At 43.0% G+C, this 27,259-nt stretch overlaps 1 protein-coding gene across 3 annotated transcripts in view; it reads right to left on the bottom strand.

The window, feature by feature from the left end:
- LYPD6B (LY6/PLAUR domain containing 6B) overlaps window positions 1-27,259 on the bottom strand; it is a 114,734-nt gene that overhangs the window by 13,325 nt on the left and 74,150 nt on the right. The window contains exon 2 of one of the 3 annotated variants that reach the window (XM_037912499.2): window positions 314-419. The exons of the other annotated variants lie outside the window; for them this stretch is intronic. The gene's annotated coding sequence lies outside the window, so the exon portion shown is untranslated. The remainder of the gene's footprint in view (window positions 1-313; window positions 420-27,259) is intronic. 3 annotated transcript variants of the gene reach the window in all.

Raw genomic sequence — 27,259 nt, 5'->3', positions numbered from 1 at the left:
TAATTGTTTGAACCAACATTTGTTGAGAGAGCAACAGTCCCCCAAAAGTTCTGAGTGTTCTGCATTATTTGCTTTTATTTTAAATCAAAGCCTGAAGAAGATCCCATGGCAGAAACACCACTTATGTTCTTTTCCCACCCTGTACATTATAAATCACGTGGCTCATTCCTCTGTGTCAGTTCTTGCTACTAGATTAACATATTATCCGTCTCAAGAGAGGGAAGTTTTTCAGTTCCTTTCCTCTGAGAGAGTCATTGAGAAAAGTGACTAGTTCCTTCTTTGCTTCACTGACAAAGCTAAAAATAGTCCTCACCCTACATTAAATTTGAAGTTTTCTGCTCCAGTTTCAATGCACCATACAAGAGAAGAAATCAAACGCTGCCATGCAGTCATTCATTAATAGAGCCATACCACCACTCCTGGATAAATGAAAAAGTGCAGGTGTATTAAAGGTCTTCAAAGTAAATTCCCATTTAAATAAATTTCCTATAAAGATGCACTTCCCCTAAAAACAGCCACATTAGAAAAAGGTTTTCTGTTTAAATGATCAAATTAAATGGTCAAGATACATTGCGGCTAAAACTTGGTTCTCTCCCCTAGCTCTCAAATGATAGCACCAGTGTGTACATTTAGAACACCTAGGAGGGGAGATTAATTAATCCTAATTATGATCCATTTAAATAGCCAGCTCTTTTCCATTATGCCTATTTTTACAAATACAGAGGGCAGTCCCCACTCACACAACATACCATATGGGTCACTCTGGTTGCACAAAGGGAACTAAGCTGCCCTAAAAGGGCAGGGTGGGATTCTGCAGCAGTAGAGGTCGTTCAGATACAGCACCCCCTTCGCCCTCCCTCCTGCACATACCCTAGTATAACAGAGACACAGAAGGGGTAAGGACATGAATGGCCACTGGTGCACCCCTAAAATTATGTCTGATCTCAGGCTGCTCTAACTAGTGCCAGGGCAAACTGGCCCCCAATAGGCCCCAGGACAGGGGTGACAGAAAGTTGCCTTTATGCCTCCACCTCAATCCCTGCACCCCTTAGACAGGCAGCATGACATGTGTTTAATCTCAGAACAATTTTGAATGTTTGCATCAAACCCATAAGGGCTAAACACTTAATTAGGCCCTGAATCCCTGCATGATGCTTTGAACATTTTGGTGGGACTGCACCAACTCAGTTGCTTTTTTTTTTTTGTTCTGAATGCAAACAATTATTCTTCCATTCTTTCATTAAATAGCTCATGCTATGCTCTTCACTTAGTTGGTTTTACCTAGTCAGGAGAATTTTAATCAATCTTGACTCTAAATGTACTTCTGACAGCTGGGCTAGCAAGCCTATTGTTTTATGCTTGCTCTGTGAAGGCTGAGTACTGAACCATTTCAATGCACAGCAGTAGTGAGGTTTATCTTCCTCATATACATTTCCTTTAGTTTGTATTGGCAATTTGCCTTTATATAAAGAAAGATCTATAAAACCAGTGAACTTTATCAAATACATCTGATAGCACATAGAAGCACAATTACACCTGGGCCAACTTTCTACAAGTTCAAGATTCCCCCACCTTATCCCAGTTCCCATGGCTCAAATCACATAGCCTGTGGCAAATGGCAAATTTTAGGGAATATAAATACAGAAAGGCGGGTTGTCATCCGTGCACAGGCAAGGACTTTTTCCCCACGACACTCCAGACGCAGGGCCTCAGGATCACCCTCCTTCACCCAAATCTCTTCTCCTCTTTCCCCAGGACTCCCATTCTCCTCCCCCGCCCCCCCCCCCCCCCCCCCCCCCCCCCCCCGCCTTCCCCTAGGACTCACTCTCTGCAATGAACTTTCTCGAGAAGCACTGCTCATGAGCCAGCATCCCCTGCTGGGACTCAGGAATCTAGCTCCACATACAGTACCAGGAATCCAGCAGGCAGGGAGGGCCCCTGCCCACGACACCCTTCACGGGCCAAGGTGGACAGGCAGGTAGGCAGCAGAGTGGCTCAAAAATAGATTTGGGAGCTGAGGGCTGACCCTGCTCTAGCCCTGGCCACCTGCTGCCTATGACAAAGGGTGATAGACATATGTGGGCACTGGAATACTGGCAATCCAAAGCACACACTATGGCCCCACTCCTGCAAACACCTATGGATGTGAGTAATATTAGAAATGGGAATATTCCCACTAAAGCATTTGCCGGATTGAGGGCTACATTTGTATACAAACATACCCGCATGAAACCTCCAGGAATATGTCCAACCAAAACTGGCAACCCTACCCATGAGAAAAAGTGATATCCATTTAACATGATGATTTATCATTTACCTTTCACTGCCTAACCTGCTCTCTGCCTATTGATCTGTGTCCATGAAAATTATTCTTAAATTGCAAAACTCGGATCACCTTTGAATCGCCTTTTCCCTTCTTCCTTCCTTCCCTCCCTCTTTTAAAAGCAGAACCTGTCACGAGAACATTTCCTCCTCCGCTCTGCAAATATTGAATTTCATCAAAGAATTACACCTGCCCAAGGGCAGGGATAGGCAGCCAATTCAATCCTGGGCCTATAATAGCTATTATGTAGAACAATGTAATGACTTTAAAATCTGCATCTCCCAACACTAGAGAACTGCAAATGGGAGCTTACACTAGTCAGGAAGAGGAGTTTACTTATCTGTGTTCCACTGAGGGTTTCCACATGTGCACCATGCATCCAGAGCCAGAGAATTTGAAAGTAGTAGTGTCTGTTGATCTGCACATACACCCTTGTTTTGCCTCATGGTTTTGACTGTAGTGATAAAAGGCGAGGCAGACCAGGGTGCACCTCCAGTTCCTTTTCCACTGCAAATTGAACAGATCTGCAGCAAAGGGGAAGGAGGGCGGGAAGTGGAATACAAATAGGGACCCCACATCTCGAAGAACCTCCAGTTACAGGTAAGTAACCTCCTCTTCTTCTTTGAGTGATGGTCCCTATTGTATTCCACTGTGAGTGATTAACAAGCAGTACCTAATTTGGAGGAGGGTACGAGGAATAGGATGGAATGGTGGATTGGAGAACAGCCATGCCAAATGAGGCATCTGTCACAGAATCTTGCACTAAGACATAATGCTTAGCGAAGGTATGTACCGAACTCCACATGATTGCCCTACATATATCTGGAAGCAGTATATTTTGCAGAGTGGCTGTAGTCGATGCTTGTGCTCTCGTCTAATGGGCTCTCACCCCAAGGAGTGGAGGAAGTCCCAACAACTGATAGCAAAGTGTAATGCATCACAAAATCCACTTATAAATCCTCTGTGTGGAGATTGCCTACCCCTTAATCCTTTCAACTATAGCAACAAACAGTCTAGGGGATTTCCTGATCGATCTTGTTCTCTGCAGGTAAAAGGCCAAGGCCCTGCGGAGTGAAGGCACCACTTCTCCACTGAGACATGAGGCTTCAGAAAGAAAGCAAGTGTATGGGTTGGTGGAGATGAAACCAGGATACAACCCTTGGGAGAAACTTGGGGTGCAGATGCAGGGAGACTTTGTCCTTATGGAATATGGTGAAAGGTGGAGTCTGCCATCATGGCCCCCAGTTACCCTTCTCATGGAAATAATAGCTACTAGGAAGGCAACTTTCGTGGAAAGGTGGGACAGGGAGCAGGAAGCCAGTGGCTCAAAAGATGATTTCATTAACATAGAGAAAACAAGATTGAGGTGCCACTCAAGAGCAATAGGTTAGAAGGATGGGAAGGTTCTGAGGAAACCATTCCAAAATCTGACAGTCAATGGATGCGTAAATATGGAGTGGCCTTCCATTGGGAGGATGGGGGGATGGAAGGCACTGATAGCCGCTGTATGGACCTTGATGGAGTTCAGAGCAAGTCCCAGCGTCTTCAAGGAAAGGATGTCTTGTACTCCAATGAACATTCCCATTCTAGCAAAAATGCCCATCCGAAAACCAAGCTCTCAGGTGAAGTGTGTATAGATCGGGATGCCTGATCCTGCTGCCATGTTGCATGAGGAGTTCCAGAAAAGCTGGCAGGGGACACAGGGGACTAGCCAACATGCAAAGAAGCTGAGGAAACCAGAATTGGAATGGCCAGAAAAGGGCAACCAGAATGACCATGGCCTTCTCCTGCCTGATCTTGTGGAGGTCTCATTGCAGGAGTGGGAGATGGGGAAAGGCGTAATTGATCTGGTCCAACCAGTGGAGGACGAAGGCATCGCCTTGGGAATGGACACTGATACCCCTTCCCATGGAGCAGTAGATGGTGCACTTGCTGTTGGCATGGGAGGCAAAGAGTCCCTCATTGGCTGAAAATATCATTGACTACAGTGCAATGAAGTTCCCATTCGTGGTCGGCCATAAACTTCCTGCTGAGAAAGCCTGCAGTCACATTCTGAGTCCCTGGAAGATAGGCTGCTGACAACAGAATCTTGTGGGCAATGCACCAATCCTATAGATAAACCGCTTCTGCACAGAGTGCAGTTGACCTCATGCCCCCTTGTTTGTTGATGTAATAAATGGTGGTGGTGCTGTCAGACATGATGAGAACATGATGGGAGCAAATGGATGGGAAGAATGCTTGACATGCTCTCCATGTCACCCAAAGCTCCAGAATGTTGATGTGCATTCTGGATTCCCAAGGGGTCCAAGTCCCTGGCGTCATGTGCTCACCCATATGGATACCCCATCCAGCAAGTGATGCATCCATTATGATCATTGTGTCTAGGGAGGATAAGAGGAAAGGCATCCGAGCCCAGATCTGCCTCAGGTCAGTCCACCACTAGATGGAGGAGTGTATTTTGGAGGGGACTGTCAACAGAAAGTCCATAGTATGTCGCATGGGAGAATAGACTCTCTGGAGCCACAGCTGAAGACAGCGAAGGAGAAGGTGAGTGAAAACAGTGATGTATATGCAGGCTGCCATGTGGTCAAGGAGGGATAGGCAAATCCTGATCGGAACAGAAGGACCGTGGACCACTTGCGTGACGAGTTCCTGCAGGATCTGGAACTATCCCTTGGTAGGTAGGCTTGTGCTGAGACCACATCAATGAAGGTCCCTATGAAATCCAGGGACTGTGTGGTAAACAAAGTTGATTTTTTGACATTTACACTTACCCCTAGGTAGGAAAGGATTCTGAGTAACATGGAGGTCAAGGCTTGAGCCTCCTCTCTTGAGGACCCCATGACACCAGAGGTGGTCTGCTATGACAGAGAAAACCTTGGTGAAGACCACGGAGCAGTGGTGAGTCCAAATAGTAGAACCCTGTATTGCAAGTGCTGAGGGCCTACAAGAACCTTCTGTGGATTGAATGGATGTCTGTGTGAAAATAAGTACCCTGCATATCGAGAGCTATAAACCACATGCCTCTTTCTAGCAACAGTAAGCTGCTAAGGTGACCATACGAAACTTGGGTTTGCAGATGAAACAACGGAGGCGGCAGAGGTCCAAGATTGGACTCCACCCACCTTTCTTCTTGGGTAACAGAAAATAAGTGGAATAGAACCCCACATTCTGATAGAACACTTTCCTTTGAACTATCACTCCCCTTTGAGGTAGGGAGTCTACCTCTAGAGCAAGGATACTGTCATGAGGGTGGTCCCTGAGGAGGGATTGGGGTAGGGGATGTCGATGAGGTAGCATTGTGAATGAGTTTGTATAGCCATGTCCAGTGACATCCAGGGCCCACTTGTCCAGTGTTATCACACTCCAAGCTGGTAAAAAGAATGCTAGATGACCCCCGAAGGGTCAGGTACATGGCAGGAGGCAAGGTGGTTGGCAGCTCTCTAGGTGCATTCAGAATATCGCTTCTGAGAGGACTGAACATGTGGTGCTGAAGACTGTGAAGGTGGTCCTGGAAGACGGGATTGCAGGGACTTTTGTCGCTTTTTAAATTTTTAAAAGGTGGGTTGTAGGGTCATTGGTGGAAGAACTGGGGAGTCCTGAACCCTTGTGCAAGTGGCAGACCGTAGAATTTTCACTTGGGTGCACATGTATGGATACCCAGCGATCGTAGTTTGGCTCTGGAATCTTTGAGAGAGTGGAGGGAATCGTTGATCTTCTCGTTAAAGAGGTTAGACTCATAGAAATGGAGGTCTTCTATGGTATTTTGTACCTCTCTGATGAATGCAGCCAGATGAATGCTGCCATGATTCCCTCCACATGACAATAACCATAGCCACAGTGTGAAAAGAGGTATTCGCTGTGCCCACAGCAGACTGAAGCACCATTCTAACTATCAGTTTGCCCTCTTCCAGGACAGCCAGAAAACAGGCTCAATCCTGCTGGGATTTGTCAGTAAAGTCCTCCGGTTTACTGTAGTTGAGAAAGTCATATTTGGCCAATAAGGCCTGATAGATAGAGATCTGAAATTGGAGGCTAGCAAACAAGAAGACCTTGTGACCCAGATGGTCTAGTCACTTACCCTCCCCGTCTGCCAGGGTGGATCATCGATGCTGTTGCCTGGCCTGCTCCGTTGCCACTTCGATCATGAGGGAATACGGCGGGGGGTGAGAGAACAGAAACTCAGACCCCTTAGCTGGTACATAGTGCTGTTTTTCTGCCCCCTTGGAGATAGGTGCGCAGGTGACTGAGCTATGCAAACAGTTCAAGCTGGCTGAAGAATGGAATCATTGATTGGTAGAGCAACCTCCGTCAGTTCCAAGGCACGAAAGATGTCCAGCTGATGCTGTTCTGTACTTCCTCCAGTGGAATATGAAGGTCAGCAGCCACCCTGTGTAGGAAGTCCTGGAACTGGTGAAAATCATCTGGAGGCAAGGAGGGGAAGAAGAGGTCACACAGCAGTCACTCTTATCTCCTAAAAACTGCTACTTTACACGAAACTGACTTAACACAGCAGGTCACAGCACCACTGGAGAGGCTGGGAAATGTTCCTGTTCCATCTGTACCGAAATGAGTGGCTTCTCCAAAACCAGTTCCAAAAGCCTACCCGAGAGTTGCTGAAGCAGGGATGGGGTGGACCCTCTCTTGCTGAACAGGAAGGCTCCAAAGGAAAATATTGAGACCAGGACTCCCAGTACAGCCAACAGAATGGATCCAGAGGATGCTGCGGATGGCCTCATGGAGTAAGATACCAGTAGCTTCTCTGGAGAGGAGGGTACTGCCCATGAAGCTGTTGATCCCTTAGGGTATTCATAGTGGCGGTAAGGGATGCGCACCCCCTGCGCTTCACCCAAATCCTCTGATGACAAAAACTCAGATGCCAGTTCCAATGGCAGTACCGTTGGAACTGGTGGCGCTGTGTACACCATGGGGGAATGGGTGGAAGCAGGATGCAGTAAGATCATACCTCCCTAGGTGCAGACAGTAAAGGAAGGCATGGAGATGACGGTTCCCCAAGGGCAAAGAGTTCATGTGGCTCCAACGCAGTCTCCAACTTCCCCGGTGTCAGCGGCACACACTTCGTAGCCAGAATCAGAGCCAAAGTGGAGGACTGTCTCGAAATGATTGACTTAAGGGGAGGGCCAACGTGGAAGGCATGTGTGGCTCAGTACCAGCAGATCTGCCGGTCTGTATGATTTCTTGTCTTGCTTGTGAGCCTTGGAACATGCCACTTCTCCGTGGCTGGAACTCATAGAAGGCACATCACCCTTCTTAGGCCTGGAGGAAGACTTACTGCGAGGCTTATGCACATGCTTCCTTGCCTCCCGACTAGGCCACAGCACAGGGTCTGTAACACTGGTACCACTGGAATCAGACTCAATCTCTGCCAGAACTGGACTTGATCTCTGTGGTCAGAGACATGCTCCTAGGTTTCTCAGGCCGACGCACTGGAGGGGTTCCCCAGCCTGGATCCTACTACGGCCTCATGGTGACCTCCATGAGGTGCTTCTTGAGGTAGAAAGCCCAACCTTCTCGGGTACAACTTGAGAAGGACAGGCAGATACTGCACCTGGATGAAATGTGGACTTCTCACAAAGCAATAGAGGCAGCGTTGGTGCTCGTCGCTTACTGAGAAAGAACACGGGCAGAAGGTGCAGATCTTGAATCTGGGTGTCTTTGGCATAATTCAGTATCCAGGCATGGGCTCTGGATCAGGGGTTGGGGAAGCCCCACTGGTAAACGGATTCCCCAAAGACTCTTATCTCCTAAAAAATACTACTTTACACAAAACTGACTTAATACAGCAAAAACTAGAAGAAAATAAATTTTATACAATTCTAATACTACGTGGGGATTTTTTAAATGCATCAGAGACAAGAGGACAGTAATAGCTCCAGCTCGGACCATGCAGCCATGAGAAGGAACTGGAGGCCCTGCCCTTTATCACTTTGGTTGAAATCATGAGGCAAAGCAAGGACACATGCATGGAGCAACGGACACTACTACTTTCAAATTCTCTGGCTCCAGACGCATGGTGTGCATGTGTATACCCTCAGTGGAATACAATAGGGACCATCCCTTGAAGAAGAATGAGATGTTTCCCATGCAGCAGTAAGCTTTTACTTTCCTTGTGGAAAATCAGAAGGAAAGGATTTATCCACCCTTGCTTCAAATTGAAACACACACACACACACACCCCTTTCCTGCTACCTCTGAAAATATCTGAATGCTTCTGCATTTCTCATTTCTTTTCCACATAGCCAAAATTTCTATATTTATGAGCTTAAGCTTCTTTCAATATCTCATTTAACTATTTTAACATGAGAGTACTGTATAAAATTGTAAAATATTTTATATTAAAGCTGACTTAGCACTTTAAACGGTCAATGACTGAGTATTATTTCTTTGCTAAAAGCACTCATAAATTAGACTGTTAGTTTTACTATTTTACACTTTTATGGAACTTATCATTCAAGTCCCTCGAAGCACTAAATCATCATTAACTAACTGAGTCTCAATACCCCTGTGAAGTAGGTAAAAATTACTATACTTCTTTTACAGATGAATAAACTGAGGCACAGACAGGTTAAGTGATTTAAATAAGGATCATATAAAGCATCATCAAACAAGCTGGGAATACAACCCAGGATTCCTGACTTGCAGTCTCTTGCTCCAGATATGGCTCCCTTCTTTTACATTATATTGTTCTACATTATTACATACAGAGTTTATATCTCTCTTTATTTTCTTTCTTTATTCTCATTTGTTTCTCTCAAACAGTTGCTCTGTCATTAGGTAAAATTATTATTCTTTTTGTGACAATTGGTACCATAAACAACTTTGTTCCAGTGGGGTGAGATTAAATCATTCCTACCCTGTGTAATTCATGAATTGATGCAGTGTTAAACTGTATGTTCCACAAATGGCAAACCAGACTTGTCCAGTATATCTTCTGGGGGGGGGGGGGGGGGGGGAGGGAGGACAGACAGACAGTGGTCCAAAAAACAATAGACCGGATCTTAAATCAGCCTGGCTCCACTGATGTCAATGGTTTCATGCTGATTTATATCACATAAGGATCTGGCTCATCGTGTGTAATACTGAATAGAAAATGGAAGTGCCAACTTTTTGCTGTTTTTTAAAAATAGCATAAAATTCCAGTTGCTTCATTTTTGATGCTTTTTATCTTGTAAAGAAAGTCATTCTAGGTAATAAAAACTGAGAACTTGCACAAGGTATTTTTGTTTATCATGAGTTAAAATGCTATCTTAAGCTTTTATCAAAAGGATTATAGCAACAAATAATCTTCAGTCACAGCAATGCAAAATAAATCTCTTTTGTACAACTGTATCACCAGCTAAAAATAAATTTTAAACTAAAGAAGCATAACTGTGATTAAGCTGGTTAGTAGATATGGCCTGACAGCTTTGTCTCATTATTCATAAACAATATTTCTCACAAGCTTCACTCTCAATTACATGTCTTAACCAAGATTTCAATAATTTGTCACCTTGATTTCAGAGCTGAAGAGAATGCTTCTCTCACTCTGGTAACCCAACATAACTGACACATAGGGCAAACCCCTTGATATCAGCCTCCACTTATCTACACCTGCTCATTGATCTCATTTCATGACACTTTGTCTTCTTTCCCACGAGCAGAAAGTTGATTACAGTCACACACACCAAAAATTTGGGTTCTCTCTACCTGACCTTTCCTATTCTTCCCCACTTACAGCTAACATCTTCCAAGTCAAAACCAGTTCAGAGCAGCATACATGTTAATGTAAATTCTAATCAGTGATGCCAGCTTCTGCTTTGAATAAGTGATCAACTCAAACTTTGAAGGAGGGAGTTTTTTCTTGCCGGAACCTTTCAGGAAAGCACTAGAGGTTCGAAACTAAAAACTGTGTCATACAAGAATAGCTCCACTTTTACAATGTGTACATGCTGTTCTTTCATATGTTTCATGCTGCAAACTTGAACAGCCACATTCCTAACCCTACAATCTTCTCTCCCCCCGCCCCCCACTCCTGCCCCTATTAGCTCATTAACAGAAACTTTGGTCTCTTATCACCTATTTCTCCAAAGGTCAATTTTAGTAGCACACTGGTTATGTCATTTTTAACAGACAACACAAGATATAACACTCCAGATGGAACTAATCAGTTCCTGGCTCCAGCACAAAGCAAACATGCAAGATCATCTTTCAAAATGTTTCTGCCCGCAGTTTATTTTGTAATTTTTGAACAAAGAACTAGGCAGGAAAGAGTTAACTTCCATTTTTTCATGTGAAAGATGAGGGGGAAAAAACAAACAAACACAGCAAGTTACAGAGAAATATATTTGCTCTAGTAGCATGAATGACCCTAAATGGACAGAATAATAAATAATACATTACACTTAAATAGAGCCACAGTCTATCAAAGCAAATTACCAACATTAATGAATTTAGCCTCACAACAGCCTTGTGAGGCAGGGAAACAATCACATCTCAGTTTTACAAACAGAGAAACTGAAGTAAGGAGATTGGCTGACTTGACTCACATCACACACGAAGTCTGTGGCAGAGCTGGAAATAGTTCTCCCGAGCCCCCAACTCATGCTTTAATCTCGACACTACCACGGACCTTAGTGAAAGGTCTGCATCTGTTCCACGCAACTGCACGTACTCCAGTGTCCCGGGTCCCTAAATTATGCTCCTTTGGATTTCCTAGCACATCAAAATAGTTTGAATGAATAATGCACGAAGTCAGTTTGTTGTACTGTTATTCATTTAAGTTCTGACCTTTTATCAGTGTATCACTGGAGATGCTGCTTGAAATGGGCAAAGCCTGACATATATATTCACGTGGAGATCAAGGCTTAATTCTTCCCTGCATACAAGCTCTACTCAGCACAGAGGGGAGCATCAAGTAGTCATTTAAGTAGTCCCTGTTTCAGCATTGACAGACCCCTAGGCTACTTGAATTGAAGCAGCCTAGCTCTGCTATGCCACCACCCACCTTCTCTCTGTCCCAGTACATCCACCCCATGATGTGGATGGGAGAGGTGGCTGGGCTTCGTGCCAGTGGATAGCACTAGCCTCCACTGGCCAGAATCTGACCATTTTGTACTACCTGAGCACCACAAAGTAGTACAGAACTCAGACTTTGACACCCTCTCCCCAGAGTTCCCGAAAGATGTTGTGATGCTGTTCGGTCAGCCACAGTGAGCCTAAAATTCCATGTGGAGATTAACAAGATCAGTTGAGAATTTTGTTCCCATGGCTGTTGTGACCTGAAGTGCCTAGGGTAGCCCACACTGAAAATGCCAAAGTCAGGGCAGACTGCAAAAAGGAGAGCAGATTCCCCCAAAACTGGTGGTTAACACTGTAGTTAGACTCATCGACCAGTCACAACCTGTGCTTCTGATCCCCAACATTAGTTATCAAGAAGCTGAAAAAAAAGAAATCACACAGCCCCCTTTATTGCATTCCAGTCTCTGACTCCCAGTCAGCCCAGTAAAGTGAGAAGATACTTAAAACTCTATTCAATATACAGAATGTTTTTCTGACATCCAAAGAGCCAGCCACATTACCAGATCAATACTAGTTTGGATGGTACCCAAATACCACACTGCCAGCCAATCCTTTAGTAGCTAAAACTAAAGGTTTATTATAAAAGAAAAGAACCAGAAGAGAGTTGCTAAATGGTCAAAGCAATCAGATACATACATGTGATTTCAGAGTCCATATATCATGTTCTTCGAGGCATTGGTGAGTCTGCTGGCTTGTAAAGTCCCTCTGGAACACATCCAAAGCTTGGATGGTCTGTCAGTCCTTTATATAAAACTTCAGTTTGTAGAGAAGGCACTCCAGAGGTGTGAAGCAGGACTGAAGACAAAATGGAGAAGATGCAGCCGCCTTTTAAATTCTTTGCCATGTGGCTTGTATGTCCTTTGTCCCAAACACAAACTCACAGCACATGGGCATGAAAAAGCTCTTGGAGACCCCTGACCATATTCATGTCCCTACATGTCCTGTTGACTCATAAGCCTGGCCCCTGGATTCTCTCAATGGGTTCATTGTGCAGCTGATTGCCTTTGATGGGCCATTAAGCAGACTGGATAGTACTGATGCCAATCTGTCTGAGGTTGTCACCAGAAACACAGCACAAGTTTGAAATACAAATATAACACACATATTTATAACCCACAATACAAAGATGATACATACATATAAACAAGATTATCATACTTAGCAAATCATAACTTTTCCACTGATGCCTTACATGGCATATCTTGTAAGATTCATTGCAATTTGGTAATATTGGGTACCCAGAATATTATAAATGGTCATCCGTATTCCATAGAGCATCACAGGTTTCATCAACCTCCTTAGCTGGGCTGTTTTGTTTGATGTTGCTCATGAGCTTCTCCCCTTCCACTCCAGGCTCGCAAATGAAGCATTGAACAACAACAGGAATTACCTACAGTTCAACTACTGAGTTTTGTGGAATGTGGCATGCCTGGAGTTCATCAGGATTTTTAAAAGGCCATTTGTGATAGGTGTAGAGATATGTTTGTAGAAGATTATAATTTAGAGATGCTCCCTCATAAGAATTGAGAGATGTGCCCTGAAGGCACGGACTGGGAACACCACATTGCTGTGTGCAGCAGCTTACCAGAGCTCTCCAGTTTGTTTTATTAAAGTTTTATTCCTTTCTCATTCACTGGGTTTGTTATTTAATGAACCCCAACATCATTACAATAGCAACATGCAAATTCAATTTTAAGGGTATTTTAAAAGATAGGTTATGAAAGTGAAATGACTGAAAAACCCAGCCTACACTGAGTAAGCATTTAACAGGACTGTGTTTGAGAAAAAAATCTGTGAAAATCTGTCAGCAGCAGCTGCAGAATGATTACATTTACAAATGTAGTCCATACACCGAGACTTGAAATACTCTTCTTTGGTTAATTGCACCCAGTCTTAGAGCAAGAGCATCATGTTTTGGCAGATGTGGTCTATCCATGTTTATCTCCAGAGCTGTTCCTGTTTCGCAACGAATTAATCCAAACACACAAACAGGAGAAAGTAAAACCAGGCAGAATTTTTAGAAACTCCCTGGAAAGCTAAATCTTGCCCTGACACTAGCACGGGAAGCGTGTGTGTGCAAAGATGCTTTTAGGTAAGTCCTCTGCTGCAGGAGACTTGCCAGCACAAGACAATGATGTGCACTCTGCTATTCTAACCCTCAGAAGCAAGATGTCCACCATCTACCAGGTCGTGTTTGCTGCTCATAGTGTTAAGCTGAGGAGGAGGTCGGGAGCACAGCCTGTACCAAAGACCAAGCCTACCTGGGAGATGCAATGCCCAGGCCAGTATACTAACAAAATATATGTCCTAGCTATGGATAAATGCTGCAAAGCAGCTGAAACCCCAAGCAGAGATGCTTCTATAGTTGCCTATACCCTCCTTCTCTCCTGTGAACAAACAGGATAAGACATAGCCTTATGTTTGAATTCTAAACAACTGAAGAACAGCGAAGTCCAAATGCATATTATTATTATTAAACATTTTTATTGCATCTACCCACCGAACCAGGGCCCTGTTGTACTAGGCACTACATAAACATGTTTTGGCAGGAATCACCAGATGATGCTGTTACATATACCCTTACAAGTTCTCTTTCTTAGTTTGTGAGCAAGTTTTTAGTCTTTGAAGGAATGCTGTATAGTTAGTTTTGTTTGTAGCAGCCCTTGGAAAGACATTGTGGCAGACAGTTTGCTCTCCACTTTATTTTCTATATTTGGATGCATTTCATGGGACAGAGTAGCTTCCGGGCATTACAGTAGAACCTCAAAGATATGAACACCAGAGTTATGGACTGACGGGTCAACTGGACATTATGTGGAACTGGAAGTAACCAATCAGGCAGCAACAGAGACACACACAAAAAAGCAAATACTGTACTGTGTTTGTATTGCCTCTTAAAGGTAGACACATGTAGGCTGCCTGTCCCCCCCACCCCCCACCCCATGTCCATGTGCAGGGCATCCACTTACAGCTAGAAGCTCATTGAGATTCACAGGCAAAGCTGTGAGTCCCCACTGCCAGCCCAAGGCAATCGGAGCAGGAGCAGCACTGGGGTCTGTGCTGCTTTCCTGGGTGCTGTTTTCAACACCCCCCCTCCCCATCCCCAGGTTGGGAGGGGGTGCTGTTTCACCCCACTGACCCCCGCCGGGAGGGAGATGCACCATTTTCACCACAACCACCCTCCCAACCCCTGGCCAGGAGGGGGACAAGCTTGCCTGGGCAGGGAAAGAAGCTGCCTGCAAGAAAGCTGCCTAGCTGCCTCTGGAACCTGGCCCAGAGTGTGAACTGCTAGAGTCGGAACTGTGTTTTGTTCAGAGTTACGAACACTTCAAAGTTATGGACCACCTCCATTCCCGAGGTGTCCGTAACTCTGATTTCTACTATAGTATATGGGCTGAGATTTCTGGATGAGGGCACTGACTATTCGCTGTGGCTGCCTCTGTTGCAGGAATGGTGTGTATGTGTAAATAAGGCAAATTATATCTGGAAGTATCTACATCACTGATATCTCCTCCACTAATTACACATTGGAATTTCTATTTATCATGTACACTGGTGATAGATAAGCTATACTCAGATCCATTTATCCATTCTTTCTTGGAGGTCCTACTGGTGAACTTCAGAAGATAAAATGAAACAGAGATATATCAGATCCAAGACCAGCCTTAATTCTGCCCATGTCTAAATCACAGGTTAAAGGTTAGATCCTGCACCCCTTATGCACACAATGGAAATCAATAGGACTATTTGCATGAGTAAGGGTTCCAAGATCCAACCTGCACTCTCTTTGCTCAGCTTTTAATTGTGTCTCACTTGTCTTAAAATGTGAGCTACAAGGACTCGGAAAACAGAATGTAAGGGCTGTCTACACTACCGCTGAAGTTGATGTAACTTAAAAAAAAGCCAGTCCCCCGAGCAACACAAGTTACATCGACTTAAAGCGGGAGACGCTCTCCTGCCAGCATAGCTTCCGCCTCTCGTTGCGGTGGACTAATTATGCCAATGGGAGAGCGCTTTCCCATCAGCATAGCGCATCTTCACCAGATGCACTACGGCATCACAGCTGCATTGGTGAGCTGCACTGATGTAGCACAGTAGCTAGACTAGCCCTCAATGTCTAGTTTTACTGTAATTTGTGTCAGTCTCTGGATCTCACAGTGGGATGTTCTTTTGTAACTTCCTACAGTAACACACCTCACTGAAACACAATAGATCTCCTCAAGACTTCTGCAACAACAGAACACTAGAGGGACTATTTCTCCACTTCTTCTCCAGCAGTAAAGCACATGAACATTTTAAAAAAATGTGCCAAATCAAGATTCTGTCACTAAATGACCTTACATTTCAATTTAAACCTAAAAATTAAGCCTTGGATTCTATTAACAGGGATGTACCGAGTGGGATCTTCATCAATTTAAAGGCCAGAAGGGACCATTGTGCTTATCTAGACTGAGCTCCTGTATAACATAGGCCATAAAACTTCCTCAAAATAATTCCTAGAGCATATTTTTTAGAATTGCCAGTGATGGGGAATCCACCACGACCCATGATAAACTGTTATGATTAATTACCGTGACTGTTTACACTTTTTTTCCAGTCTGAATTTGTCTAGTCTCAACTTCCAGCCATTAGATCGTATTATAGCTTTCTCTGATAGACTGAAGAGCCCATCATCAAATATTTGTTGCCCATGTAGGTATGTACAGAATGTAATCAAATCACCCCTTAACTTTCTCTTTGTTAAGCTAAATCAACTGAGTTCCTTAAGTCTATCACTATAAGACATATCCCCTTATCCTTTAATGATTTTTGTGGCTCTTCTTTGAACCCTCTCCAATTTATCAATATCCTTCTTGAATTGCGAACACCAGAACTGGAAACAGTATTCCAGCAGTGGATGCACCAGTGCAAATACAGAGGTAAAATAACCTCTCTGCTCCTACTCAAGATTCCTTTGTTTCTGCATCAAAGGATCACATTAGCCCTTTTGGCCATAATGTAGCACTGGAGTTCACATTCACCTGACTATCCACCGCCTCCCCAAATCTTTCTCAGAATCATTGCTTCCCAGGATAGAGACTCCTATCTTGTAAATATGGCCTACACTCTTTGTTCCTAGAAGTATACATTTACATTTGGGCATATTAAAACACATGTTGTTTGCCTGCATCCAACTTAGCAAGTGAGCCAGATCGCTCTGTATCAGTGACTTTGTCGTTTTCATTAGTTACCACTCTTCCAATCTTTATATCATCAGCATACTTGATCAGTGATAATTTTATGTTTTTTTCCAGGCCATTGATTAACATGTTAAAAATATAGGGCCAAGAACTAATCCCTTCTGGACGTCTCTAGAAATACACCCTTTTGATGATGATTCCCCATTTACAGTTGCATTTTGAGACCTATCAGCATGCCATTAACACTTGTCTGGTGTGAGCTTTGCCTCATGTTTGACGAAGTATAGTTCCTGTATATGTTTTATGATTATAGATTTTGTAGTCCCCTCTAATGCACTGGGACTGACCACAAGGATAATTTATGGATGCCTGTAGGCCCATGCTCTGTAATTCCGTACCCAGTGAATCACGACTGTATTGCAGTAGCCATAAACCACTGCTCATGGTCTATCTAATTTGTGTTAAGTTTACAGAACCTGTCATTAACTTATCTCCAGCCAGTTACATTACAAAGAAACACTGCCCCTGTACACTACAGTGATCTGACAGCACTGGCAACTGAAACAAAGCCTGTATTGGCTTTCTGTCTAGGACAATGTTTTTGCTTAGGGCTGGAATGAGACTGTCTCTCTCACCCTGTATATGAAGCAGTACACAGCTGAGCCTAACAGCAGCCCAGGGAATGAACTATGACTTAGAGTTGCAGTTTCTACCTTGGTTCCATCTTGGATATCCAGAGAGATATCAACTGTCTCACCCCTTATCAGGCACAGATAACTTTCCTGCCCCCAAGCCAGGTCAGATCTGCAGACTGGCATGTCAGGGGCAGAACCAAGAATAGGAAGGAAGGGGAGAAGTGGCGGCCCCATGGAGCCTGGTTTCTCCCCTCCGACACATAGAGCAAGATCCAGGTAAGCTGTGCAGCTACACAGGCAAAACAATCATGCTCACAAATATAGGATGAAATTCAATAAGGACAAATGCAAAGTACTCCACTTAGAAAGGAACACTCAGTTGCACACAGACAAAATGGGAAATGACTGCCTAGGCAGGAGTACTGCAGAAATGGATCTGGGGCTCATAGTGGATCACAAGCTAAATATGAGTCAACAATATAACATTGTTGCCAAAAAAAAAAAAAAAAAAAAAAGCGAACGTCATTCTGGGCTGGAGTGTTGTAAACAAGACACGAGAAGTAATTCTTCCGCTCTACTCTGCACTGATTAGGCCTCAGCTGGAGTATTGTGTCCAGTTCTGGGTGCCACATTTCAGGAAAGATGTGGACAAATTGGAGAAAGTCCAGAGAAGAGCAACAAAATAATTAAAGGTCGAGAAAGCATGACATATTGGGAAGATTGAAAAAATTGGGTTTGTTTAGTCTGGAGAAGAGAAGACTGAGTGGGGACATGATAATAGGTTTCAAGAACATAAAAGGTTGTTACCAGGAGGAGGGAGAAAATTATTCTCCTTAACCTCTGAGGATAGGACAGGAATCAATGGGCTTAAATTGCACCAAGGGCAGTTTAGGTTGGACATTAGCAAAAACTTCTAACGGTGGTTAACCACTGGAATAAATTGCATAAGGAGGTTATGGAATCTCCTTTGTTGGAGATTTTTAAGAGAAGATTGGACAGACAGCTGTCACGGATGGTCTAGATAATATTTAGTCCTGCCATGAGTGCAGGGGACTGGACTAGATGACCTCTTGAGATCCCTTCCAGGCCTACAATTCTATCTCCAGTGCAAGCAGGCTGAGGCTGCCTGGGCACACTGAAGGATCTAGCAAGGCCAGCTTTTATGAAACAACCACAAAAATGTATTTTTGTAAAACTTAAGCGAATGGAGATTTCAGGTCTGAATATTATGTTTTCATGGCTCATGTGTTCTTATGTTTATCGCATGAATTGATTTTAATCAGAAATATGTTGGAAGCCAGGGGTGAAAAAATCCTGGCTCTATTAAAATCATTGGAGAAACTCCCATTAAACTCAATCAAGCCAGGATTTCACCTATGGTGTTTGTGTTTTCTGAGAGGTTTGCTGAAAGCAGCAACTAGCTAATTCGTATAAAAACTCTTCACTTAAAATTTTGGACCCTACATGGTTTTGTATCATTATAACTTAGCATAACATGTCACATTTAATGCTGCAGTGAAGTCGTGTAGCACAATTAATTTCAAACAGAAAATTATACACAGTATCACCTATTATACCTACCAGATAACGCAGACCTTATTGTACAAGTCTGAACTCTTCCAATTTCTCATATAGACAGAGGTTCTGGCAGTTGACTGAAAAATACTCTCTCTCCCCACCCACATCCATCATGAGCTAAAGAGACTGCCCCAACTCTCTTCTCTGCTATCTCAGAAACTCCCCTTTCCCTGACAATAACCTCCTAAACGTCTTTGCTCTTGAGATGTCTCCACTGGACAGCCTGCAGAGCCTCTTTTTCTCAGATAAGCCTGAGCCACCTGATACATTCATATCATGCATTGCTCTATGATTTTTCTCTCAGAAGCACTTTGCATAAATAGATCAGTGTGGATTGATGGATGCTCCAATTAAAATTTCTTAAAGATGTAGTAGTAGGCAGCCTATAAAAAACTATGGAGAGAAATAAATGTGATCCGATTTTCACTATGAAGTTTTCTGTTTACAGTATCCACTGGGGACTCTTTCCACTTGAACCCTTTCACGCTCAGTACTTGCCATCAGATGAGATGACAGGCTGGAGTTGATAAGAGTTACTAGTGCTTGACATGTGTGGCAGTATACATGACAGCATTTGCTTTTTAATTCGAGTCTTGCAAACAAAGTACAGATCCCCTCCACCTCACAATAAATGCAAGTGATGGGGAAAGGAGAAGCAGTGTTTGTTTGTTTTTATAATGATTGACTAGCGTTAAAAGTGTCCCATGAGTATTAGTGGACAGATGTAAAGTCAGTTTTAATTCCTTATATGCTAACTGTGGTGTATTGAGGGCCGTGTTGGATTTGTAAGCTATCACTTTAAGAGTGTGGTTGGGGTTTTCCTGTTTTTTGCTTGCAAGCTAGGAGGCAGGCTCTGCTCTGTGTGATCAGCAATCAGTTCTTCTGAAAGCCAACTTACAATAAGATGGGGCAAGTTGTGTGTGAGTCTACCCAAGGGAGCAGCCTGTTTTCTGTTTTGGGGTTCTTGCATGGTTTAATTCTCAATTCTCAGAAATGAAGTAGACTGTGTTACAACTTTTCAACAAAGGTAATTCTATTTATCTAATTTTTCTGTGTGTATACTGTGAACATAAACACTAACAAACTCAAAAGAATAAAGAGTTCATTGCTGTATCTCTGGGCCTGGTTTCACAGATTTCCTGCCCAGAAGGAACTGTTAGATCACCTAGTCTGACCTCTGTGTAACATAACTTTTGTTTCACACCATATAACAATACAACCCAGAAAGTGGAACGTAACAAATGGCAGATCATGCTGCTTGGTTTTCAGGCTTGCTAGCTCACAACTATTTTAGTGAAGCATTGTTTGGCTCAATTTATCTTTCCAATATAATATATTACTTTTGGCAATGTAATAGCAAAATGAATTGCCTATACTGCGGAATGGTGTGTGAACATAAATACCTCCTGTTCAGAAATGTCCAAACATGTATGCCGTACCTGCAACTAGAAAAAACCAATATTGCCCTGCTTCATTCCACTCTAAGGGTCAAATCTTCTACACAGTTGTGAGCGCACAACTTCTACTCACAAAATCCCACTGGGACAATCTGGTGCTAAGCAATAGGTTTTGTACAATTTCTTATGCTCCATCCTCACTATGAATAACCTGTATCCAGACTATTGAGCTGGAGTTGTAGTTTATTCTAGAGGATACAAGAAACTTAATTAACCATAGCACATGCCGGCTGAAAGTGAGACCTAGCTTCCATCATCTCTGGGTTGCTAGGCTCATTTGCCAGAATGAATCAACCAAACACCCATCCCAGGGTTCAGAAAGAATCAGAACATCCAAAGACAAAGGGCACTTCAAGATGCTTGTTGTCGAAGCCAAGCTGATATTTATTTTATCAGAGACACATGGTGAGGGAAGAAATAGTTTTATTGGACCAAATTCTGTTGGTGAAAGAAAGAAACTTTTGAGCTCCACAGAGCTCTTCTTACCCTCACCCACCTTGTCTCTCTATTATCCTGGGACCAACACGGCTACAGCAACATGGCAAACAACATTTATTTTACAAAATCGTTTTCACCAATGATTCTCTTTTCTTTTAGTCTGATGTGAAAGGAACTGCAGCCTGCACAGGCCTGGGAATCAGGAGCACCTGATTGCCAACCCCAGCTTTGCCAGTAACTCACATGTGAACTGCAGCAAGTCACTTTATCTCTCAGTCTCAGGTTCCTTTCCATACCCCTGCCTGTATCTGAAGAATACAAATCCCCACACTTGGGACCCTTCCATTCTCCAGATATTAGGAACAGTCCCATCCTTATGTTAGTACATAGCATCATGGAAGGATGCAGTAGGCTAGTGTGCTCTAACCTTTTGCCTGTGGAGAACTGCGTTCAAATCCTGTTTTGATCACAAATCAAAGCAATTTTGGGGGCTTTTTTCCTAATCTGTGTGCATGACAAAAAACACTGTACCGAGCATGACCGGCATTCTCTGCTCAAACAGAGATCCACCAAATGGACTGCCTTTCTCAGTGCTATGTACACCTCCCTCCACACTCAGAGGCTCTGTTGATCTTTTTACAAAGTGGTCCCAACTAGGCAAAGAGGATTTCCCACCAGCAGGGCTGGCTGCAGCATGTCCTTGGTTGGGGGGAGCCCAAAAGAGAAGTAAATAAGAGTTCTGTGCATGCCTGCTCTCGTCAACCATTGCACATGTATCAGGACAGATTGAGCCAATGCTCCTCTCCACCTCATGAACAGAGGTCCAGCTCTCCTGTTGCATTCCTGGCATAACGACCCACTACTACACACATGAGCAGTTTTTTCACTCAGTTGGCATACAGAGGTTGAAAGGCCTAGACACAGGTACAGGAGTTGTACAAATTACATTGCTTTTAGGGGCCTGCAAAAACTGGGTTTGGCACCGTCAAGAACAAACCATCATGCTAATGATGATGCTATAAATTCACTAGAGGTTTTCCTGAATACAATATTTGTTCCACTGCTAGGAACTTTTTCCATTATATATACACACACACACACACACACACTCAATCTTTCCTTCCCTACAAAGTGTATCATAGAATCATAGAATATCAGGGTTGGAAGGTACTTCAGGAGGTCATCTAGTCTAATCCCCTGCTCAAAGCAGGACCAATCCTCAACTAAATCATCCCAGCCAGGGCTTTGTCAAGCCTGACTGTAAAAACTTCTAAGGAAGGAGATTCCACCACCTCCCTAGGTAACGCATTCCAGTGTTTCACCACCCTCCTAGTGAAAAGGTTTTTCCTAATATCCAACCTAAACCTCCCCCACTGCAACTTGAGACCATTACTCCTCGTTCTGTCATCTGCTACCACTGAGAACAGTCTAGATCCATCCTCTTTGGAACCCCCTTTCAGGCAGTTGAAAGCAGCTATCAAATCTCCCCTCATTCTTCTCTTCCACAGACTAAACAACCCCAGTTCCCTCAGCCTCTCCTCATAAGTCATGTGTTCCAGTCCCCTAATCATTTTTGTTGCCCTCTGCTGGACATTTTCCAATTTTTCCACATCCTTCTTGTAGTGTGGGGCCCAAAACTGGACACAGTACTCCAGATGAGGCCTCACCAATGTCGAATAGAGGGGAACGATCACGTCCCTCGATCTGCTGGCAATGCCCCTACTTATACATCCCAAAATGCCATTGGCCTTCTTGGCAACAAGGGCACACTGTTGACTCATATCCAGCTTCTCGTCCACTGTAACCCCTAGGTCCTTTTCTGCAGAACTGCTGCCCAGCCATTCGGTCCCTAGTGTGTACCGGTGCATGGGATTCTTCTGTCCTAAGTGCAGGACGCTGCACTTGTCCTTGTTGAACCTCATCAGATTTCTTTTGGCCCAATCCTCTAATTTGTCTAGGGCCCTCTGTATCCTATCCCTACCCTCCAGCGTATCTACCTCTCCTCCCAGTTTAGTGTCATCTGCAAACTTGCTGAGGGTGCAATCCACACCATCCTCCAGATCATTAATGAAGATATTGAACAAAACCGGCCCGAGGACCAACCCTTGGGGCACTCCACTTGATACCAGCTGCCAACTGGACATGGAGCCATTGATCACTACCTGTTGAGCCCAACAATCTAGCCAGCTTTCTATCCACCTTATAGTGCATTCATCCAGCCCATACTTCTTTAACTTGCTGGCAAGAATACTGTGGGAGACTGTGTCAAAAGCTTTGCTAAAGTCAAGGAATAACACGTCCACTGCTTTCCCCTCATCCACAGAGCCAGTTATCTCATCATAGAAGGCAATTAGATTAGTCAGGCATGACTTGCCCTTGATGAATCCATGCTGACTGTTCCTGATCACTTTCCTCTCCTCTAAGTGCTTCAGAATTGATTCCTTGAGGACCTGCTCCCTGATTTTTCCAGGGACTGAGGTGAGGCTGACTGGCCTGTAGTCCCCAGGATCGTCCTCCTTCCCTTTTTTAAAGATGGGCATTACATTAGCCTTTTTCCAGTCGTCCAGGACCTCCCCCGACCGCCATGAGTTTTCATAGTATGAACGATGGGAAATGCCTCCTCAATAGTAAGATGGAAAAATTAATTGCCTCTGCTTAAACTTGGAATTCTTGAGTGAACTGGGAATGCCAGCAATTGAAGAGCAAATTCACTTCTCTTGTGAACAAATGCTCTGTGAACAAATGCAGCCTCTACAAACCCTGCTGACAATGGTTAGATTTTTAGTGTGCATGCCAAGGTATAGTAACATTAAGCCTTATTCAAGTTAGAATTGTGAAAATTTGGCAGTTTTCAAGAACCTTTTTTCATCCCAGTTCACACGCATTCACAGCCTCTGGATTTAACTTAAGTCTGGGATTTAAACAAATACTGAGCTGAAAACCAATAAATTGTACCTGCTTCTGAGATGAAATCATGGGGCTTACATGGTTTCAACTACAGGCGGTCTGAATTGGAATATCAGATCCACATACACACATCAGATCTGGGAGTAGGTGGGGTTTAGAGATGATCCTATATCCGAATTTTACTGTTTGGCCATATCTCTGGTTTCAAGGCAAAACCATATATCGGTCCAGCCTTGAAAGTTAAGCAAAGATATTATTACCTTGACTATTCTGGGCCTTGTTTCTATTAATAATGAAATCCAAACCAGGCATGCTCCTCAAGGGTGGAGCTTTTGATTCTAGTGAGGTCTCACCTTCCATAACACCCTGCCTTCTCCCACCCTGCCTTCATCCCACATTAAATATTAAAAAGCAGCTGAGATAATCCTTGTTATTACACTGGAGAAATAAAAAGTCTCTTGGAAAATGGGCTGTTTAAACAGCAGAAAAAAAAAGCTGACTGCTTTGAACACTTCTAATTAATTATTGCCTACCACCAGTGACTTTATTAATCAAGTTGGTTTTGCAAGTGTAATGGTGTGTAACAGAGTCTGCTACTATATTGCTTCCTGAATCAAAGGGCAAGAACAAGTGAAGTTTAGCAAAAATCTGGCATTTCTTATACTCAGAAACTAGAGAGAATGCAATACCTCTACTAGTTTTAATTCCTATTTTTTATTAAAAGGTAAACAGAACTACTGACAGTACAAGGCATCCTTTTACATAAGGCATAAGAGCACTAGATGTACATGAGAATACATTGAGTTATAGGTTAGCTTGAATTCAAACTAAGTCATAAAAGCTGTAACGGTGATTTGTTTTTACTTAATTCTTTCCACTTGCTCCAACTTTCCTTAGACAGTTGTGTTCAGTTACTGCAATACAGGCAGTAAGTCTTTACATTTCTCTTAATTTTTGGCTTTTATTCTTGTGAACAGCATTTTCACCTCAATTCACTGAAGTTTATTTAATGTATATTAATTTTTCTGTCAAACATAAAGGTTCTCTAAAGAGAACACTGTACTGTACACTCTTGCACTGTACATTTTTTATTTATCAGCAAATGTCTGTCAAATCCTCTAAGACTGAGTCAAGTGCTCACAGAACATTAAGATTCCTAAACATCCACTTTCTAAAAGTAAAAGGGAGACACACTCCATGAGTGTTAGCTTTTGACATTTCCAAACCATTTTACCAATCCATTGTACTGCAGCTAAATTACAGCAGGGTTTCCGCACTACCATCGCTTTTGTTTTGTTCCATAGTGCTAGTTCACGCAGTACAGCCTGGAATTCCTGAGTTCAAATCACCTAGGATGACAGCTGTTAAGAGATTGCTCTACATCTGTATATTTGTAAACAGTTAATAAATAAGGTCTCAGTAGAGGGTGCTCAAGAATATTTAGCATAGATCCTGGGTTTTGTAGGACCACTAAAACTACTTGTTCTTCTGTACTGTAAAAGGCTTCCTCTGTGGAGCATTTTACATCAGCAAATAACTTATTGTTATAGTGTCAATCAATATACAGTTAGTGATATTAACAAACAACATTTACTGCATGATATTTTACTTAGTTGGTTAACACAAGAAATACTGCAGATACATTGGTAAATTTACCAACCACAGGTATTAAATGCGAACTGTTTTTTAATGTAAGTTCCTTGGAGGTAGGAATCGCTTTTCTCCTCGGTGCATGTATTACTTCCTAGTACAATAAGGCCCTATCCAATGGGGGCTTTGAGTTGCTGAAATGATAAATTACAATAATGCCACCCAGAAAGCCTTGAATAGGGTCCCTCACCAAAGGCTCTTAGGCAAACTAAGAGGGGAAGTCTTCCTGTGCATCAGTAACTGGTTAAAAGATAGGAAATAAAGGGTAGGAATAAATGGTCAGTTTTCACAGTGGAGAGAGGCAAATATCTGGGTCCTCCAAGAATCTGTACTTGAACCTGTGCTGTTCAACATAGTCATAAAAGATCTAGAAAACAGGGTGAACAGCGAGGTGGCCGATGATACAAAATTACTTAAGAAGACTTATAAAAGGATCTCATAAAACTGGGTGACTGGGCAACAACATAGCAGATGAAATTTAATGCTGATAAATGTAAAGTGCTGCACATTGGAAAACATACTCCCAACTATACATACAAAGCTATGGGGTCTAAATTAAGTGTTACCAGTCAAGAAACATCTTGGAGTCATCACGGACAGTTCTCTGAAAACATTCGTTCAATGTGCAACAGGAGTCAAAAAAGCTAACAATGTTAGCAACCATTAAGAAAGGGATGGATAATAAGAACAGAAAATATCATATTGCCACTATACAAATCATGGTATGCCCCATCCTGAATATGCATGCAGTTCTGGTTGCCCCATCTCAAAAAAGATATATTTGAATTGGAAAAGGTGCAGAGAAGGGTAACAAAAATGATCAGCTTCCATAGACAAGGAGAGATTAAAAAGATGGAGACTGTTCATCTTAGAAAAGAGGTGACCAAGGGGCGGGATATGACCGAGATCTATAAACTCATGACTGGTGTGGAGACAGTGAATAAGGACGTGTTATTTATTGCTTCACATAACACAAGAACCATTGAACATAATAGGGAGCAGATTTAAAACAAAAGGAAGGACTTCTTCACACAATGGACAGTCAACCTCTGGAACCTGTTGCCATAGGATGTTGTGAAGGCCAAAAGTATAACTGGGTTCAAAAACAGAATTAGATAAATTCATGGAGGATAGGTCCATTAGAGGTTATTAGCCAAGATCATGAGGGATGCAACCCCATTCTCCATGTGTCCCTGAACCTCTGGCTGCCTGAAGCTGTGACAGAACAACAGGGGATGGACCATTTGAAATTGCCCTGTTCCATTCATTCCCTCTGAAGCATCTGGCCCTGGCCTCTGTCAGAACAGGATACTGGGCTAGATGAACCACTGGTCTGACCCAGTATGACTGTTCTTATGTCCTTACTAAAAAGAAAATCATCATCAATAAAAAAAAATTCTCTTAAGTATTTACATTGGGTTAAATAATAAATGATTTTTGGGAGTATGTCTATCCGTACTTTTTATGTGAAAATAAGAACAGCCATTTTCAAGTTTCCAAGAGGTCACCATTGTTCTACTGCTGGCTGTTCTCAGGAGGAGATAATGATTCAGACTGTGCTGCAGGATAGCAGTTTTGAAATTCTTCTCTTCTTTCTTTGCAAACCAGCTCTGGTATGCATGCTGTGCTCAATGTCATGGACTTGCTAGCTATTGGCCCTACAATCTGAAAAAAATATTAAAAATGTTAAGGGACTATTTGGCCTCCACATCTACTCAGCTGCTGCTTTGTCTCATTTCTGATAATGATATCCCCAATTTCCATATTTTAGAATATGCATTTCTTATTAGGCTCCTGAAGAAAATATGTATTAGAACCTGGAAGTGAGCTCTTCAAACAGAGGATAACTGTACATATTGTATGAGCTGCACTATACCATGCAGAATGTGAAAATGAATGTTAAATCATGGAATCAGTCTTCCTCATATGGACAATCCTGCCACCATCAATGAGATTGCTCATGTAAGCAAGAGTGGAATCATAGTTTGTTATTACCTGTTATTTTAAAGTGGA

The sequence above is a fragment of the Chelonia mydas genome, chromosome 11 (genome assembly GCF_015237465.2).
Source record: "Chelonia mydas isolate rCheMyd1 chromosome 11, rCheMyd1.pri.v2, whole genome shotgun sequence".
Taxonomy (NCBI): Eukaryota; Metazoa; Chordata; order Testudines; family Cheloniidae; genus Chelonia; species Chelonia mydas.
This window is presented reverse-complemented; position numbering and strand designations above follow the sequence as displayed.